Source organism: Vulpes lagopus, chromosome 11 (genome assembly GCF_018345385.1).
Source record: "Vulpes lagopus strain Blue_001 chromosome 11, ASM1834538v1, whole genome shotgun sequence".
NCBI classification, from domain to species: Eukaryota; Metazoa; Chordata; class Mammalia; order Carnivora; family Canidae; genus Vulpes; species Vulpes lagopus.
This window is the reverse complement of record NC_054834.1, coordinates 52,834,817-52,846,910: the sequence shown is the minus strand read 5'-3', so window position 1 is coordinate 52,846,910 and position 12,094 is coordinate 52,834,817. Positions and strand designations below refer to the sequence as shown.

Below are 12,094 nucleotides of genomic sequence, written 5' to 3'. Positions count from 1 at the left end.
CTATTCTTCTGCTAGAAACAGAATTTATCAAATAAAGGAGGTGCAAACAAATCTACGCTATTGCTTTATTAATCAGGAGGGAGGGGCAAGGAGGCAACTGCCAGTGTGGAATGATGTAAGTTACAAGTAAAATTCAACTTTTCCCCACCTTGTGTCTTAATAAAAAAAGCAACCCCTCGCTCCCACACATATTTGTTTGCTATGGGAGATGAAATTCCCTGATCTCCCAGAATGTGAAATCTAGATAAGCTGATACACAACCACTGTTCCATGATGCAGTTGTGACACAGGAGAAAAGACACTGATCTTCAAGTTGGGAAACAAGGTTTAAAGACTCAACATTAAAAAAATAAATAAGGGCAGCCCGAGTGGCTCAGGGGTTTAGAGCCGCCTTCAGCCCAGGGCGTGATCCTGGGGACCCGGGATCAAGTCCCACATCAGGCTCCCTGCATGGAGTCTGCTTCTCCCTCTGCCTGTGTCTCTACCTCTCTCTCTGTGTGTCTCTCATGAATAAGTAAATAAAATATTTTTAAAAAATAAAAAATAAATAAAATAAAATAAAAAATAATAAATAAATAAATAAATAAATAAATAAATAATAAATAAATACAGACTCAACATTACCACCTAATCCCATTGTGACTGTGTTGAACGCAATTGGCCCTCCGAAGATGTCCATATCCTAATCCCCAGAACCTGTGGAATTGTTACTATATGTGGCAAATGGGACCTTGATGGTGTGAATGAGTCTGGATTTGGAGATGAGGAAAATATCCTGGATTACCTAAGTGGGCTCAATATAATTGCAAGGATCCTTGGAAGAGGGAGGCAGGAGGGTCCGAGTTACAGAGAGAGCAGTCTGAAGATCCCACACCACTGGCTCTGAAGATGTGTGAAGACGGACGAAAGGATCACAAGCCAAGGTTTCTGGAAGTGGGAGAAGCCAAGGAAACAGACTCTCCCCCACAGCCTCCAAAAGAAAGGCAACTCTGCCAACACCTTGATTTGTATCCCCTCCAGAGCCATTAGATTATATATTTGTGTTGTTTTGAGCCACTGAGCCTGTGGTAATTTGTTACAGCAGGTATAGAAAACTATGACAGTGAAGTTGAGTAATCTCCATTCCAAATTCCTGAGATTTAGGTGATATCTATGTAACCAGATTATTTGGATGATATACAAACGGGAAAGTAGTAGACATCGGTTACTTTAGACTTTTTGCTATGTTTTAGCTATTCCTTCCATATAGTGCCTCAATTTATCTTCTCCAGACATAACCCTCAGAGACACTCAGGACTGACCACCTAATACGGTTATGCACTGAGGAATGGCTTGAGCAATCTGTCATCACAATTGGTTGTGAGACGGCACGTAACAAGGCAGGCCAAACACAAACCTTTTTACAAGGACAGTAGGGAAGGAGCCACCCTTCATCCCCCAAGATTGCCAAAGTAACATAAGCCTGTGGTGGTTTGGGGATTTCTGCATAGGAGAGACTGCCTGAGGAAAAGGTGAGCAGTGAGAAGAGTAGGACTAGGACATTAGCGGTGATAGATTCCACATACTAGCTATTGAGCATCTAGATTTTTCCATGCCTGAGGCTACGCTCTTCTGAGATTTTTTTTGTGTGTGGTTATATGAGACAATAAAGTGTGTGTGTGTTCCTGTGTGTGTATCTATATGTCTAATAGTTAAGCTCAATTTTATTTACTCAAAACAGAAAAAAAATCTATGTGAAACTGTGTGGCAAAGGATATGCTATAAATACATAAAATCAAATTATTTTTTTTCTCTATGAAGTATAAATGCTGATGGTAGACAATTCAGATAATACTGACAAAGTATATTAGCCAAAATATAAATCATCTCAAATCCCACAGCTGGAGATAATCACTGTTAATATAGAAGTGGTTTTTTTTTTCCTGTTACTTGACCATGAATACAAAGTATCATAAGTAAGAGAATTTGGGGTGATTTTCTAGAGTGTGAGGCATCTAAACTTGACTTTGAAGGAAAATTGGGATTTTGATAAGCAAAGATTATGAGAAAGTAATAAATATTCTTACACACACACATATATATGTATGTATATATATGAATTTTGACAAAGATAATTCAGTAAAGGAAGGATAGTCTTTTCAGCAAGAAGTGCTGGGACAATTAGATGTCCATATGCAAAGCTGTGAACTTTGGTCCATACCACATGCCAAATATAAACGTTAACTCAAATGGATCATAGACCTAACTGTAAAATGTGAAATTATAAAACTTATAGAAGAAAACGTAGGAGAGAAAGCTCTATGATCTTGGGTTTGGGGAAGATCTTTCTGGTATGATACCAAACACATAATTCATAAAAGAAAAGAAATAATAAATTAGACTTCATCAAAATTAAAAGCTTCAACTCTGGGACAGACATTGTTAAGATGAAGAAGAGACATGCTCCTGACTGGAAGAAAATATTTGCAAACCCTGTATCTCATAAAAGACTTATAAGCAGCATATACAAAGGGCTCATAATACCTAATAGTAAGAATGCAGACAACCCATACTAGAAAGATGGTAAATAAATTATAAGCCATATAGATGGCAAATAAGCACATTGAAAGATGCTCAACACCATTAGTGATTAGCGGAAGGCACGTTGTAACCACCATGAGATACTCCCACCTACTAGAAGGACTAAGAGAAAAGAGTGTTGGTAAGTAAGTGGAAGGACGAGAACTCTCACACTCTGATGGTGGGAATGTGAAATGTCACAACCAGTTAAAAAAAAAAGAGTTTGGCTTACCGTATGATTCAGCCATTCTACTCCCAGGCATTTATGCCAAAAAAAAAAAAAAAAAAAGTTGGGGGGGTGGAGAATATGTCCCTACAAAGATTTGTACACCAGGATTCGTAGTATTTCTTTCTGCAACAGCTAAAAGCTGGAAAAAATCCAAATGTCACACCAATCCCCGAATAAGAGAGAACTGTGGCATGTTCATGTATGGAATACTATTCAGCAATGAAAACAAATAAACTTGTAGGCACACGATAACATGGAAGTCGGAGAATAATTATGCTGGGTCAAAGAATCTGAACAACCAAAAAAGACTATTTATGGTATGACTCCCTTGATCTAAAACTCTACGAAATAAAAACGAATCTGTAAGCATCAGAAAAGGATGAGCAGTGGCTTGGGACCAAGTGGAGGGAGGAGCATCAGGTCGTAAGGGGGATGTGGGAACATGGGGAGGCATTTGGGGACGATGCATACGTTTATTATCCAGATCATATTGATTATCTTGATTGTGCGATAGTTTCATGATGCTGCAGATGTCAAAACTTATGAAATCGTACACTTTAAGGAGTCCTGTGTATTGTTTACCAATCGTACCTCACTGATGGGGAGAAATGAAAGGGAAAGAAGAAAACACCCAAATACGTGTGAGGGAGAAACCTGGGCGCAGTCGCCGCAACCATGTGTCCAGGGGCCACTCAGGCGCATCCCTAAGTCATCAGTTCCCCCAAAATTCCCGTCACCCGCCCCTCACCCTCCAGCCCTGGCTTTGCTTATGGAAGACCACGTGTGAGGATCCCACTGTAACGAAGGTAAAAAGACTTAATTACCTGGAACTTTTTTTTTTTTTTTTTTTAAGGGCAAGAAATGCTTCCAAGACTACATGTGCGAGAGGCCCCCGAGGTGGTGCCTGGCGACCCGAAGCTCCGTGGAGATTGCGGGTGCCTGGAGATTAACAGGGAGAGAAAGCACACACGGCGGGGCCTCAGGCCACTTGGGGCCCTGGCAGCTGGGGCTCTACCCTGGTCACCTGGAGCCGGAGCGCACGCTCCCCATGGCGACCGGTTGGTGGCCACGGCCCATCCACTCACTGTGGAAGCAAAGCCAGCCGTGCACGGGAGCGCAGCAGGCCCCGGCCCGGGATCTTCGTGTCAGGTTCGTAGTGAGACCATAAAGAGGTGCTGCCGATAAAAACCTGGGTGAGGTGCATAGAGTGTGTCCTGTGCACCAGACAAGGTGCGGCGTTCCTGGCCCGGGGCCCTCCCTTTCCCAAGACAAAGTCGCTTTTGCAAAATCTGAAAAGTAATTTGCAAAGCAGGGGCTTTACCCCTGTTTGCTGTACGGCCCAAGCCTTCACAGAGGATTTGGGTTTGCATTTGTTCATTAGAACGAAGGGGTGATAATTCCACGTCGTGTCCTGCACGGCAGCTCTGGGTTCCCAAGGGAGGCCCTGCAGGCGGTGTTTAGGCTCTAGGACGATTCTGCCTCTCGGCCACTTGGAAACGAGCATCAGTCCCGATACTGGCTCCCTACCTGGGTGTCTCACCCGCGCGGTCTCCTGATTCCAGCTCTACTCCTTCAGGTCCTCTGCGAAGCCACCTGCGCCAACACAGAACATGTCTCCACGTCCTGTGCCAAGACCCTTTACTCGGGCATTTGCTCCCCACCCCCAAAAAAAACTTTCCAAAACTCAACTCATCCATGAAATCTTCCGTGACTGAGGTGGAAGCCACCCAGACAGCCTGTCGATGTCTTCAGTGTGATTGATGTCAGCCTCCTGCGGTGACAAGCCAGCATGTGCCCACGTGGGCAGGCCTATGCGTCTTTAGGTTAATGTGCATCAGTTCCGCTCAGCCCCACCAGGTACCGTCAGGGCACTAAGATCCCGGGGTCCGTCCTCGCCCCCTTGCACGGGAGGGAGGACACGGTCATGCACCTGGGCCACCCTGGGCTCAGCGCCCTGAGGTGATGTGCATGCTCAGTAAGTATTTGCTGAATGAGCGAGGGAGCGCTCAGTGATGACAGTGACAACCTGGAAGGCACCTCTCTCCACGCACAGGGGGAAAAGCCGATCACGTGCAAACAGAGCTGCAAATAGTCTGCCTTCTCAGGTATTTTATTTTTATTTTATTTTATTTTTTTATTTTTATTATTATTTTTTTTCGGGTATTTTATTTTTAAGCATTCTCCCCTGAAATGCGCTGTGGAATAGCTGCGACGTAGCAGGGCATTTTCATTTCACCCCTGTTTTTCTACGTGGGGGCCACCACCTACCGGATAGAGCAGAACTTAAGAGTGTGCTTTCCCCCCCATGGGGGGCAACACGGCCCCAGGATGCCAGCGTGTCCCAAGCTCTCTGCCTCCTCGAGCTGTGGAGCCGGCTCCCCTCTTGCTCTTGACCATTATGGTGCAGAACAAGGACGCTACAGGAGAGCCATGGCCTGCTAATTCCCGAACAACCCTCTCCTGTTGTTAAAAGATCAGAAAAGTCAACCTTCTGGATCCCGGGGACCTCTTGCCCCATTATATGTGATGTCAGCCTAATGGCTACTGTTCCTTTGAACAACAGTCATCATAATGTGTTCCCTCCTCCGGGACTCGGACGGGCTCCAGGGATTATGGCTTCGGCCCATGACCCCGATGAGAATCCCTCACCCTTCTCCTTTCTATTCGAGTGACCCCGGGTGACACTGGGCAGGTTATTTAACTTCTCCTTATCTCTGAAGGAAGGTAGAGGGGGTGCTGGGAGGGTCCACTGTGATCATTCCCGCAAGGAGGCCTACATCCAGCCACCTGCACGGGAGGCCCTTCCTCCGTGACTTTCTTTCTTTCTTTCTTTCTTTCTTTCTTTCTTTCTTTCTTTCTTTCTATTTATTTATTTATGAGAGGCAGAGACCCAGGCAGAGGGAGAAGCAGGCTCCGTGCAGGGAGCCCGATGTGGGACTTGATCCCAGGTCCCTAGGATCAAGCCCTGGGCCGAAGGCAGGTGCTAAACCACTGGGCCACCCAGGAATCCACCCTCCGTGACTTTCTCTGCCATTTTTACCATGATGGTAACATAAGCGTCCTGGGCCAAAGAGACTTCCCTGGAACGAAACCTCTTCGAGGGATTCCCAACCTTTCATGGCATCAACATCCAGGATCCATGCAAGAATGCTAAGAGGAAAGCAATTTCCACGGAATCTGCAGCCATTGGGCTACTCCTGTTTTGGCCTTGGGTGCCAAGGACTCACTCTTCACCTCCAGGGTATGGAGTGGTGGTGGTTCCAGGATCCCAGGGCAAGGGGCAGGGTCAACAACCTGGATGAATCAGGAGGGGACGTAGCCTTAAGGGCATTTACTTGAGCAATTAGCTGCTTCCAGAGATTTGACCTTGGTTCTATGAGGCTGAAGCAGCGCCTTGGCACCCTCCTGGAACCCTTCCTACTGGACTTCACAGGATTACAGCATTGTGAGCCTGGTACTGCTGTCCCTCCACCAATCATGCACTCCCTTCGCTGAGCCTCAAACACCTAGCACCCCCGGGGTAATCTAGGATTTACTTCATTGCTGAGCAGCATGTGCATTGTGTGCGTAAAATTGCTTTTCGCCTTCCAACCATCTTCAAAGTCTCTGTTTAGTCCCTGGCCCTGGGAATGATATCTTACATTCTTTTTGTGTAGTCCTACTTCTAAATGATCAACTGGTCTAGTTTATGTTAGTTTTGGGGCCTCTTCCCCTTGCTTTTTAGCATATTGCTAGAGGGCGTAGACCTTAAAACAACAGGTAAGAGATGGTCACTGTTATAAACCAGGAGAATAGGAGTCATAGCTCAGCCTCATTCCCAGGGTTGGCCCGCAGATCCACTTCCTGCTCAGGCCTCCTGGTGCGAAAACTATATGGATTATAAAAAGAAGGTACAAGTACATGACGTTTCATGGAGGCAAAGTGTCATTCTTTGAAAATCTTTTCCCTTCTTTTGCAATTTATTTTATTTTCTAAGTTTGATTTACACGCCTATTGGTCTCTTCTTTAGAAAAATAGAATATATAAAGAGAATAAGCCATAATCTCATAACTCAGATATTTTTCTGTGCATATGAATGCATAATATATAAGTTGTCAGTACCAGACATAATTTCCTATGATCAGGTTTTTTATTTTATTTTATTTATTTATTTATTTTTTTTTTTAATTTTTTTTTTTAATTTTATTTATTTATGATAGGCACACAGTGAGAGAGAGAGAAGCAGAGACATAGGCAGAGGGAGAAGCAGGCTCCATGCACCGGGAGCCCGACGTGGGATTCGATCCCGGGTCTCCAGGATTGCGCCCCGGGCCAAAGGCAGGCGCCAAACCGCTGCGCCACCCAGGGATCCCTGATCAGGTTTTTTAGATTAATAATACATCGTGAACATATTTCCATGTCTGCTCAGAGCAGACCTCAGAGCAATGGTATCGTCACTAATGACTGTGTGGTGTTTTTTTTATCATTAGGTCATATTACAGGTCCTTTACTGTCAGATATATAGGTTGTTTCTGATATTTGCAATGCTCCCGTGATTGTGCACATACACATCCGTTTGTCCACTGATTTCTTTAAGATAAATCGTAGAAAAGGAAATGTGAGGTCAGAGGCAGCCTGACTTTTAAAGGCTTTTGGTAACATGCCATATTGGTCTCTGCAAGGGTTACACCAAGTTACTCTCTCGATAGCACTTTATAAAAATGTTCTTTCTTTATACTCTTGCCACTCCTGGGTGTTTTAATTCTGTTTTTAATTTAAAGGCCAAGGAGGAGGCATCTCAGAGGGCTTGAGCTCTCCCTCAGTAGGGCTACATTAGATTTATGGGGTGAAGATTTGTTAGCCAGGGCCTGAGTCATGGGAATGCAGGCCTGTTTTTTTCTATTACCATGAAATCTATGAGTCAGATCAAATAACTATTTCAGTCACTACCAATACAGCCACATTTCAGAGACAATCCAAACTGGAAAAAGCTATATATTTTTCATCAGAAGATTCCCATGGATGTGATAATAGCAAATACCCTTTTAGTTCTCTTAAGATTGAGGCAATGATATTGTTTCACTTGAAATTACGTATCTCATTTTAGACTGTGGGGAATCTAATTTATAGATATGTTTCCAGGAATAAGTGGAACTCCATTTGTTCCTAAATAAAAATATCAATCATAAAGGAACAGTCGCTGCAACCTAACCACGAGACGTCAACTCTTTGTATATGAATCACAGACCTGATGGGGCTATTTGAAACTTTACTTGTTACAATCTGTTGCTCTGTCCATTTAACCACCTTACAGAAGACAATAATTCTCAGTCCTTCTATTAACGAGGAGAAGTCAGAAATAAACTTAAGTGCTGACGGGGCCAGTTCAGAGTAAGATAAAAATTCCAAGTGGGACAACAATCTATATGCCAGTGTTTATACACAATGGAAGGCAAGGAGCTGTGATAATTAGTCAAAGGAGTAGTTCTATTTTCTGATCTCCCCAAAGATTTTAATATTTGCATTTGTTCCTTTCTGGAACAGGAAACTCTACTGACCTAGGACCACTTTTTTTTTTTTCTTCCCTCTTTAAAGGTCTTTGTTTCGTGAAGGACTTAGAGGTTTGGCTCCCCTAGGGGCGTCTCAGTCTTTTTATTTCCTTACTTTCCTTTTTTCTCTTTCAACATAATATTTTTGTTTGTTTTTCTGAGGGGACTGGTCGCTTTACTGAATGAACTTTACTTCCCCCCAGGATCTAATTATAGCTGGGTATCTGGACTGGCATCACAGCAGAAGGAAGTCATGGCTCGAAATTCTAGGACTGAAAACAGATTACACACATGCCCCATTTCTATCTATTTCATACCTCACTGACAACAAGAGACACGCCAAACAAATTCCTCAATATGTGCATTTGTGGTTGTACTTTCTGATTTCGAAATCTGTAGCAGGCACTAAAATGTCTTTGGGCAGTTCTACGTGTCCTTTCTTGAGGTCACCTTCTCAATGACTAAATTTTCTTTCGCATTCCTCTTGTATGGTTTCATTAGTTCAAGCACAGTTTTAGATACCCATTGTCAAGATTACAACACTAAACTGTTTTTGGTTGGTTGCTTGGATAGATGTAGCTAGAAGAATATTTTAAACCAAAAGGGATCCCATTCCACCCTTGAATGGGATGGGTTTAAGAAACCAGGCTCCTCTTTTAAATATCAAAAGTCCACATTCCCAGTAGGAGCAGAGGTCTCATAACAAGAGATAGTCCCTTCCTTTCAAAGTGAGCACAAGATAGGATAAGGACCTTTATAGATTTGATCTTACTTTTGAGCTTACATAATAACTTGCAGAAGCACAAGTTTTGAGTGTCAAACTGAATAGTCCCTTGACATTCTTTAAGGATATATCCAAGAGACCTTTGCTCATAATCAATTAAAAAAAAAAAAAAGAAAGAAAGATTTACTCATGCATTTTAGAGAGGTGGGGGGCAGGGATGGCAGAGGGAGAGGGAGAGAGAGAATCTCAAACAGACTTCCCACTGAGCATGGAGCCCAACTCAGGGCTCGATTCCATGACCTCAAGGCCACAACCAGAGCTGAAACCAAGAGTCAGATGCCCAACCTACTGAGCCACCCAGGAGCCCCATTAATAATCAACCTTCTAATTGTCAATGTAGTCCATACATTTTTGCAGATTACTCATGTAAATAGGTGAAATACCATCTTATGTCATGAGATGGTATTAAATAATATAAAATATTATTCATATCAAATAATATCAAACCCCTTCTTCGTGATGATATCCTATCTCATTTTTGATGATTCATTCTTCCCTATGATATGTATTCATGGTGTATGGGTAAATCCAGATGACTGTCCTCCATTATGGGAGACAAAGTTGTCCTAATCCATTATATTTTTCTTTTGTGAATCCTTAGCTAGTAAATGTTGGGGGAAGGGATGTCACCAAAATAGGACCAAGTGAAATGACCAAAATTAAAGCAAACGTTTTCTTGCATGATCTAGACCCTCAACTAAAGAAACATAAATATAAAAGAAATAGCATTCCGTCTTTCTAGAGGCATCATCCAGATGAAAATATTAAGTGGACCTTGCTATCAAGATTGTCTCTATAGATGGTTGGCTTTGGTCATAGTTCTGCACCAGGTACATTATTTTATTCTTATATTCATGCTTATGATTCTTTTCCAGTCATTTCAATGAATTCCCCTCCCTTGGCTTTATTTTTACCAACACATAAATCTAAGTAACATTGATGATTTATTAAATTATAATTACAAATTCCCACTGTGTCAAGAATACTGAGGAGTTACCTAAGCTCACGCGCTCTCTAGACAAACTGTTCCCTCCACATCTTCTTTACAGAATAATTTAAGAGTATGCCTGAAAATAATAAAATTATCTAGTGGGCTTTGCTTTAGTAGTTAAAATCATAAATGTCAACAGTCTACCACAGAGTTTTCTGCTTTAAGACAATACAGACGATATGCCCCTTGAGATTCTGGAAAGACATGACTCCTAATAGACAGTTGGTAGCAGTTTGTCTTTATTTTGGTTAGCCAGAAAAATCATGGTGCTGTGGTCGCCCCCTCACCCAGGAGAAATTCTCTTACTGTGCTACTAGGTTAAGAAAATCCTGATGCAACCCCTAACTGGCCCTTCTTTTTTTGCAGGTCACTCCTATACCATTCCTATACAGTGGGATGAGGGGAGAATATTGATTCCCTATTTCTAATTATTTTTCATCTGAAGAAAACTGCACCATAGTATTTCTCCTGGCCTCTTTTTACTCCATGTACTCTCTCCTCTCCTTGGTCATTAGAGTTGTTTATTTAATTCGTGAACTCAGGAGCACGACTTTGTCAGTTTTAGTTTAACTCATTCCCTTCACTCCTAACTTTACAGCAGGCTGCTGACAGGTGCATTTGAGTCTGCTATTCCGTGCTGGAATTTTATGGTCAGGCTGTCGTGTCAGGGGACCTTGTATTGGTCCCCCGTGTGCACCCTGCCATGGGCCTGGATGGGTGAATCAGATTATCTAAGTCTAGGGTTTAATGGTAGGAAGCCTACTCTAGCCATACCCTGCAACAGCATACTTAGATATTAGCTGCATTATTAATTAAAGTGGCATTCGCCTTGCCGTTTGCCTATTCCTTAGACTGATTAAACCTCACTTTGTTCTGAACTTGGGCAGCTAGAATGGAAACTCCAGGAGAAGAGGTTAATAGTGTTTGGAGCTTACCTTATCAAAATTTCTCCAACCGTTCCTGATCTTCCTGAGAAAACCCAAAGAATTTAACGAAGCGTTCTGGATTTCAGCAGATGATGTTTATTTTACACCTGGAGTAAGACAACACAAATAACATATTTTTAGATCATATTATATGAATGAGAACAAATTTAGGGTAGACATTCCTGCCTGCCAACTTCATCCAATAAAATGAATTGATGCAATATTCATCTTTCTAACAAAAGTACATAGATAGAGACATCATGCACATATATCTAGGTGAATATGAGGGTCTATATGTAATATATATGTCTATAACACATATGTATTATATGTATTTAGTTGCCTATGCACAACACACAATATATATACACATATAACACATATATGTGATATAAGATATATGTGTGTATATATAACATATATACATATAACACACACAGATATGCATATATACATATATTTAGTGTATCTATCCTAGATTTGCTAATCTTTCTTTTGCCAATGTTCATTGCATTGATTATTGAAATGTGCCATATGTATTTTACTGGAAAAGATATTTGTCTATAAATATCATTTTGAACATACACTTGAGGGACTTCTTGTTCTTACCTAATCCTCTGTCATGACTTTAAAACTATACAGATAATTATCACTCTGTTTCAAATCTAACAGCCAAGCAGATATAGAAAACTATAAAACAGCCACTGTAATTTATAGATCTCTCTGTTTGGGATAGCAACAAGAAACTAAGTCATTACAGGCTCTGGATTGAGAATCGGAACCGGATCCACTTAATAACCCTGCCATAATTAGCCAGGCAATTTGGGCAAGTGTTCAAACCTCTCTGGGTCTTAGTCTCTCCATATAAAAAATTAAAGACTTTGTACAAAGTTGCTCCTGGGGCCCTTCCATCTTTCAAATTTTGTGATAATTTTTCTTCTCAAGACGTGATGTGGTATAGTCAGAATGGTTAGGAAGAATTTGCAGTATCAAACCTATCATGCTTAGAAAAAGCCTGAATTTTTATAAATTTATCATATTTACCTGATTACTCATTTCGATCTCTGCTGGACAATT

General features: G+C 41.9%; 1 protein-coding gene across 2 annotated transcripts in view; it reads right to left on the bottom strand.

Moving 5' to 3' along the window:
* Positions 1-11,118, bottom strand: part of LRRC4C (leucine rich repeat containing 4C) — a 184,004-nt gene extending 172,886 nt beyond the window's left edge. For both annotated transcript variants that reach the window (XM_041773508.1, XM_041773509.1), the window contains exon 1: positions 11,027-11,118. The gene's annotated coding sequence lies outside the window, so the exon portion shown is untranslated. The remainder of the gene's footprint in view (positions 1-11,026) is intronic.
* Between the last annotated feature and the right edge of the window lie 976 nt (positions 11,119-12,094).